The sequence below is a fragment of the Martes martes genome (genome assembly GCF_963455335.1).
Source record: "Martes martes genome assembly, chromosome: 1".
Taxonomy (NCBI): domain Eukaryota; kingdom Metazoa; phylum Chordata; class Mammalia; order Carnivora; family Mustelidae; genus Martes; species Martes martes.
The window spans coordinates 116,160,937-116,167,221 of NC_137888.1; positions in this window are offsets into that span (position 1 = coordinate 116,160,937).

Sequence of the window (6,285 nt, forward strand, 5' to 3'; positions counted from 1 at the left end):
TAGTTTCATTTCCCTCATTTGGAATGTAGATTTTAAGAACCAAAAGTCGAAAACGGAAAGAGGAGAGGCCACCGCCCACATTGGAACCACTCAACCCCTCATGATGCCAGTCCTGGAAGAGCTTAGGGGTCAATGCAAAGACTAAGGGCAAGTGAGGCTGTCCTGGCTGAAGGTCCTTCTTGGCTTGTATACTCCTCTGCTCCAACCATCTCAGGGAGCGGGTGGGTCTCAAATCGTCGGGTCAGCTCCTCTTGCTTCTTGGGGCCCACCAGGTGGGGACTCACACAGTTCATAAAACTCTCTCAGGAGAAGGAGCTCATCGCCTCCCTCAGCCACTAATTCCAGTGACTGGCCTCTGTGTGGACACTGCCTCTTCCTTTTCCGGAAACACTGACAGTATCAACGTACGATCAAAGATTTTGTGTGGCGCACAGATGACAAGAATCTGGCAGAAGTCTCCTGTCAGTGCCAGGGTGTGGTGAGCCCTGGGATGTTGAGGGGGAGGGACACACACAGTAGGCATGTTTCTTTCAGGGCAGAATTGGGGGGAATCATAGACAGGAATGAGGCTCTAGGAGGCTCATGAGAGACGCACCCATGACTAGTGGGTGACTTCAGAGGCAGTTTTGTGGAAGAGGCAGCATCCGAATTGTGTCCTTCAGAGATGGGATTGGGACTGGGGTCAAAGACTGAAGAAGAGGTAAGGAAGACGGTGTGTGAGATAAAGTCCCTGCAAGGAGAGACTGTAGGAGAGATGATGGGATCTCTTTGTGTCTCTATGGGACTCTGATCACGGTTCTGTCTAGTGCTGCCCACGGCCAGTTCTTGTTCTGGTTCTGTGGGTCCTGGGGCCAGGGGTCCTGCCAGGGATTATGGTTTGTTCACCTTGGTGTGCATTCCCAATAACACCTAGTCTAGCACCTAGTGCGTACCTAGCAAAATTTTTTTTCTTTTTTATTGAATTATAATGGGCACACAATACATATAAGATTGTATTTTGTTTTAGGGGTACAACTTAGTGATTCAACATCTATATACAATAAGACGTGATCTGTGATAAGCCTAACTTTTGTCACCATACAGGGTTGTTACAATATTATTAACTATATTCCCTATGGGGTATATGACATCGCCTTGATTTGTTTATTTTATACCTGGAAGTTTGTGCCTTTTAATCCTCTTCTCCTATCTTACCCATCCCCCAAGCCCCTTCCCTCTAGCAACCATCAGACTGTTTTCTATATGAGTCTGTTTCCATTTGTTTTGTTTTTTAGCAACAAAAATTTCTTTAAATGAATGAAGGTTAAAGTGTCATTTGCTCTGGAGCAGTTGGAGAGGTTGAAGTTTTGAAAAAAATCACTTGCTGGTCATTGAGAAATCCTTTTTCATAATTGATGACTATAAATCTGAGTCCTTACCATGGTTTCTAGGCCTTGCATGATCTGGTCCTGTTGGGGAATGTGATCAAAAAAGACATGACCACTGGGATGCCTAGGTGGTTCAGTCGGTTCAACTTCTGTCTTCGGCTCAGGTCATGACTCCAGGGTCCTGGGATCGAGTCCTGCATCGGGCTCCCTGCTCATCGGGGAGCCTGCTTCTCCCGCTCCTTCTCCCGCTCCTTCTGCCGCTCCTCCTGCTTGTGCTCTCTCTTCTCTCTGTCAAATGAATAAATAAATAAATAAATAAAATCTTTTACTTAAAAAAAAAAAAGATATGACCACTGATTAACCCATGAGCTGGACCAGGGTACTTTCAGGTTCTTCACTCCCTCCCGTATCCTGGGAATGTGGGTTCCACTTGCCTTTCCCGCTCCCAGAGGCTGCTGCATGGACATAGCCTTGAGATGGTGACAAGATGTTGAAAACACCTGCAGGGTATATGTGGCTGAGCCTGGTTAGGTCCTCTTTATAAACTTTTAAGATTGGAGGGCAGGACCGGGGATCTATTCATCTTGCTGCTGCCCACGACAAACCTGGTATGTAAGTTTCCTTTGCTATTATTAAAACTGCCACCTACCAAGCCATCTTCCACCCAGGTATATCGTCTCTTAATAACTCTGAGAAGTAGGTAGAAGTAGGTACTGATAGTCTTAATTTACAAAAAAAAAAAAAAAATCAGGCTCAGGTTGATCACGTGTTTTGCCCGAGGCCACACACTCAAAAGTGTCAGTACCAAGTTGTTTTTAGTAACAGTTAGTGGTTTCTTTAAAAAAAAAATTCCGATTATAAAAGCATTACATAGATACTGGAAAGGCTAAAAAGAAGAAAATCAACCACAGAGGCATAATACAGAGACAACTCATTATTAGCGTTATGTTCTGCTGCCTCCCAAGCTTTTTCTATGCCTAAATGATATTTTTTAATATAAAGTTAAGACCAGATTCCGTGTGTTCTTTTTAAAACTTATATATAAATAATTTATAACAATATGCTGGACTTGTTTTCCTAGGTCCTTAAGTTTTCATGGATAGGATTTTGATTCGCTCCACAGTATTCTGTCACATGGGTATCTCTAATTATGTATCAGTCCTCTTTCTTGTGGCATTATAGTCCAGGTCCAAAATAATTGGTTCTTATGCCAAAATCCTGGGGCCAAATGTGTTTCAAAAATCATAATTTTTCATGATTTATAAGGGTAACACAGGGCATATGCCCGCTAATTCTTTCAACAGGGTCTAGAACCACACCCCCAAATCACCACATTAATATTTTGGCAACAAACGTACATATCCACATTTGGGGGTAAATGATAAAGGGAACAAAATAAGCTTCTGTCAGCTCAGGTCAGTTTTTGCAACCAAATGAGTTTGTGCCCAACTCACACACACACACACACACACATTACTGGCTTTTAGAGTTTTTTGGGTTTCAGAGTGGTGGACTCCTGGGGCAGATTCGAAGCCTGGCTTGTTCCACATGCCTGAAGACTATGGCATTCTAGAATGGCAGCAGAAGGAAAAGCATAACCATGAAATAAGGTTCTGCCTGTTCAGGGACGAAAAAGAAATTTTAAAAAAATGGTGGGGGGATTCCTCAAACAGGGAGAGGTGCAGGCCTGAAGGCCAACTGTAGGACAAAGAGCAGGTTCCTTAGAAGTGAGGGAGTGCTTGAGAGGGAAGGAAGTGCAGGTTATGGAGACCAAAGGGGCCTCAGCAGTGAGGCAAAGTGCAAATGTCACAGAGCACTGGTCAAAAGCTCCCAAATTCACTTCATGCGCGCTCGCGCGCACACGCTCACACACACACACACACACACACACACACACCCCAGAAGCTCTACATGTCAAAAAGGAAGACTACCCCAGGGGCTCCTGCCAGGCCTCCTGAGATCCTGGGATTGAGGAGAGAAGGGCCGAAGGCTCAGAAGCAGCTTGTTGTGGGAGGAGAAGGAGCACAACCTTGTTGATTTCATAGAGGAGTAGAGTGTGGGCCCCATTCTCCTCCCTGTTCCTGCATCAAGTGTGGTTTGCTGTCAAGTGGTAGCAGGTTCAGCCACAGCCAAGGCAGGTAGTGGGGAGAGGCACCCAGAGAGCGAGAGGCCCTGTGCTGGGCGCCCTGAATCCGGAGGGTGATTTGCTACGGCTGCTTTCAGCTGGGGAACAGAATGAATGGTGGGGACTGGGGCTTCTGGGGTGTGCAAGGCATGCTGGGAAGTGTGGGTTTTAATTGGCAGTTGGGCAGTTTAGCCACAGGCTGGGGGCAGGGTGGGGTCCGAAGAGGAGGGGAAGCTGGTGAGCCGGAAACAGGGAGGAGTGATCTTTTTTTTTTTTTTTTTTCACATCAGCACACCAGAGGATGATTGACCTATCAGAACCAATTTTTATTAGACTAGCACTGAGCAAAAAGGCTGAATTTAGGCCTTTCCCCAGCTCTGAAGGACATTCTTCCTCTTCTTCGCTTCTCAGCACAGTTACCAAGATCTGTCACAGCCACGATGCATTTCCCATACGCATCTTGCCAATTCCCTCCTTCAGGAATCTCCTCACCTCTACCAGGTTATTGTCACGACCCTCTTAGTGATTTCACTAAAGACTTACCTCCCCAGAAACCTTCTCCAATGAATCCCATCCTATTCACTCTATTATCTCTCCTTACATTAAAAACACCACCTAATTCTTCCAGCTGTCAGCATCTTGATGCTTGAAAACATACTAAGTGACAGAGTGACACGGTACTTGACCATACTATCTTGAAAGAGTACAGAGTTTCTCTTTGTAGCTGTGGGGTATTTTGAGGATATACATTTAGCTTTCCAAAGGAAAAATATTTTCCTGCCATTGACCTCTCCCTTGAACATCTATTTAAATGTTTTTGAATGTTATGTTTTGGAGATTTTTTAAGTTATAGATTTTTTTATTTATCATTCCAATTTTCATATATATGCTGCCAGAGGGAGTGCTACAGCTTTCTTATTTAAAATGGAATTATCCTTGGGGCGCCTGGCTGGTTCAGCCAGTTGAGCCTCTGACTCTTGATTTTGACTCAGGTCATGATCTCAGGGTCATAAGAAGGACTCTTGCGTGGGATCCATGCTCAGCACGGAGTCTGGGAGTCGCTGCCTTTCCCTCTGCCTCTACCCCTCCCCCTGCTCATGCTCTCTAGCTCTCATTAAAATAAATAAATAAAATCTTTAAAATACAATTATCCTGGGGGGGCCAGGGTGGCTCAGTCAGTTGGGCATCTGCCTTGGGCTCAGGTCATGATTTCAGGGTCCTGGGCTCGAGTCCCACATCAGGCTCCTTGCTCCGTGGGTGGCCTGCTTCTCTCTCTCTCCCACTGCCTGCTGCTCCTTCTGCTTGTACTCTCTCTCTCCCTGTCAAATAAATAAATACAATCTTAAATATATATATAAAAAGAAACATTTCTTTCTTTCTACATGTGAAATAAAGAGCCCTTTGGCCTTGTCTAAGAAAAGCTTTAAAAAATAAGTAAAATAGGGGCACCTGGGTGGCTCAGTTGATTAAGCAAATGCCTTAGGCTCAGGTCATGATCCTGGAGTCCCAGGATCGAGTCCCAGGATTGAGTTCCCCATTGGGCTCCTTGCTCAGTGGGGAGTCTGCTTCTCCTTCTGACCTCTCCCCTCTCATGCTGTCTCTCTCTCAGATAAATAAATAAAATCTTTTAAAAATAAACAAATAAAATAAAATTATCCTTAATCCCATGTTGGAGATGGTTGCTAAGGAGATCTTTAATGTATATTAATTAAACTATATTAATATACTATCCAATTATTTTAAGTATAATATAAAGATAATAAATACTTAAATATTTATAAATTTATATAATTTAATGTAAAAATTAATTATATATCATTAGATATCAGAAAACTCCAGGCAGCTGGTTTTCCTTGTTAGAGAGAAAGGGGCACTCATCCCTCTGAGAGCAGAAATGACTCCCTTCATCTGTTTGGGGAAAAGAAGACTGTGTACCTAAGGCTTGGATCTATACTAGTATTTGCTGGGTTGTTTCTGAGGAGTGGTCAGCATCCAAACCCCCTTACTATGTAGGGCAGTCATTCTTTGCCTGGCCTTATTAGGTAACAGAGCCCCATCCCTTGGAAATTAGGGAATGATTGCATGATCCAGGCTCATCCATCTGAATCAGAGAACCATGGGTCTGAAGTAAGCAAGACAAAGAAGCTGACTGCACCAGAGGCATGGCAGTAGCCTCTGGTATCTGAGCCAGCGGTGGCAGCAACGCCAGGGCCAGGGCTCAGCAGCCAGAGTGACACCGCTTTCCAACCAGGCTGTCCCCTTAGCATGACCACGGCTGTGGTTACAGCTGCCCGCTTCCCCTTGGTGCTGCTCATTTGCTCCTCAGCATCTTCAGCCTTCACATTGACACCTACCCACTATCCTTCCAAGAATCCCTTTTCTGCTCAAAGGAGCCAGAATCAGTTTCTGTTGGGTGCAGTCAAGAATCCTTGCAGTCGAGAATCCCTCCAAATGGGAAAAAAAATACAAAAAAAACTTCTCAAAGTTGGGAAAGTTGATGGGGGAAAGAGGAGAGGCGGGGGAAGGGAGGAGGTATTACAATTTAGAAAGGTGAAATATAAGGTTTTTCCTGGAATTAGCAGAAAGCCATGACAGCAACAACTCTTGCTGGAATAAGAACACATTAGGGGCTCCTGGGTGGCTTAGTCAGTTGGGCATCCGACCCTTGATTTCAGCTCAGGTTATGATGTCTTAGGTCATGATCTCAGGGTTGTGAGATCAAGTCCCACATCAGGCTCTATGCTCACTACAGAGTCTGCTTAGGACCCTCTCTTCCTCCGCCTCTCCCCACCG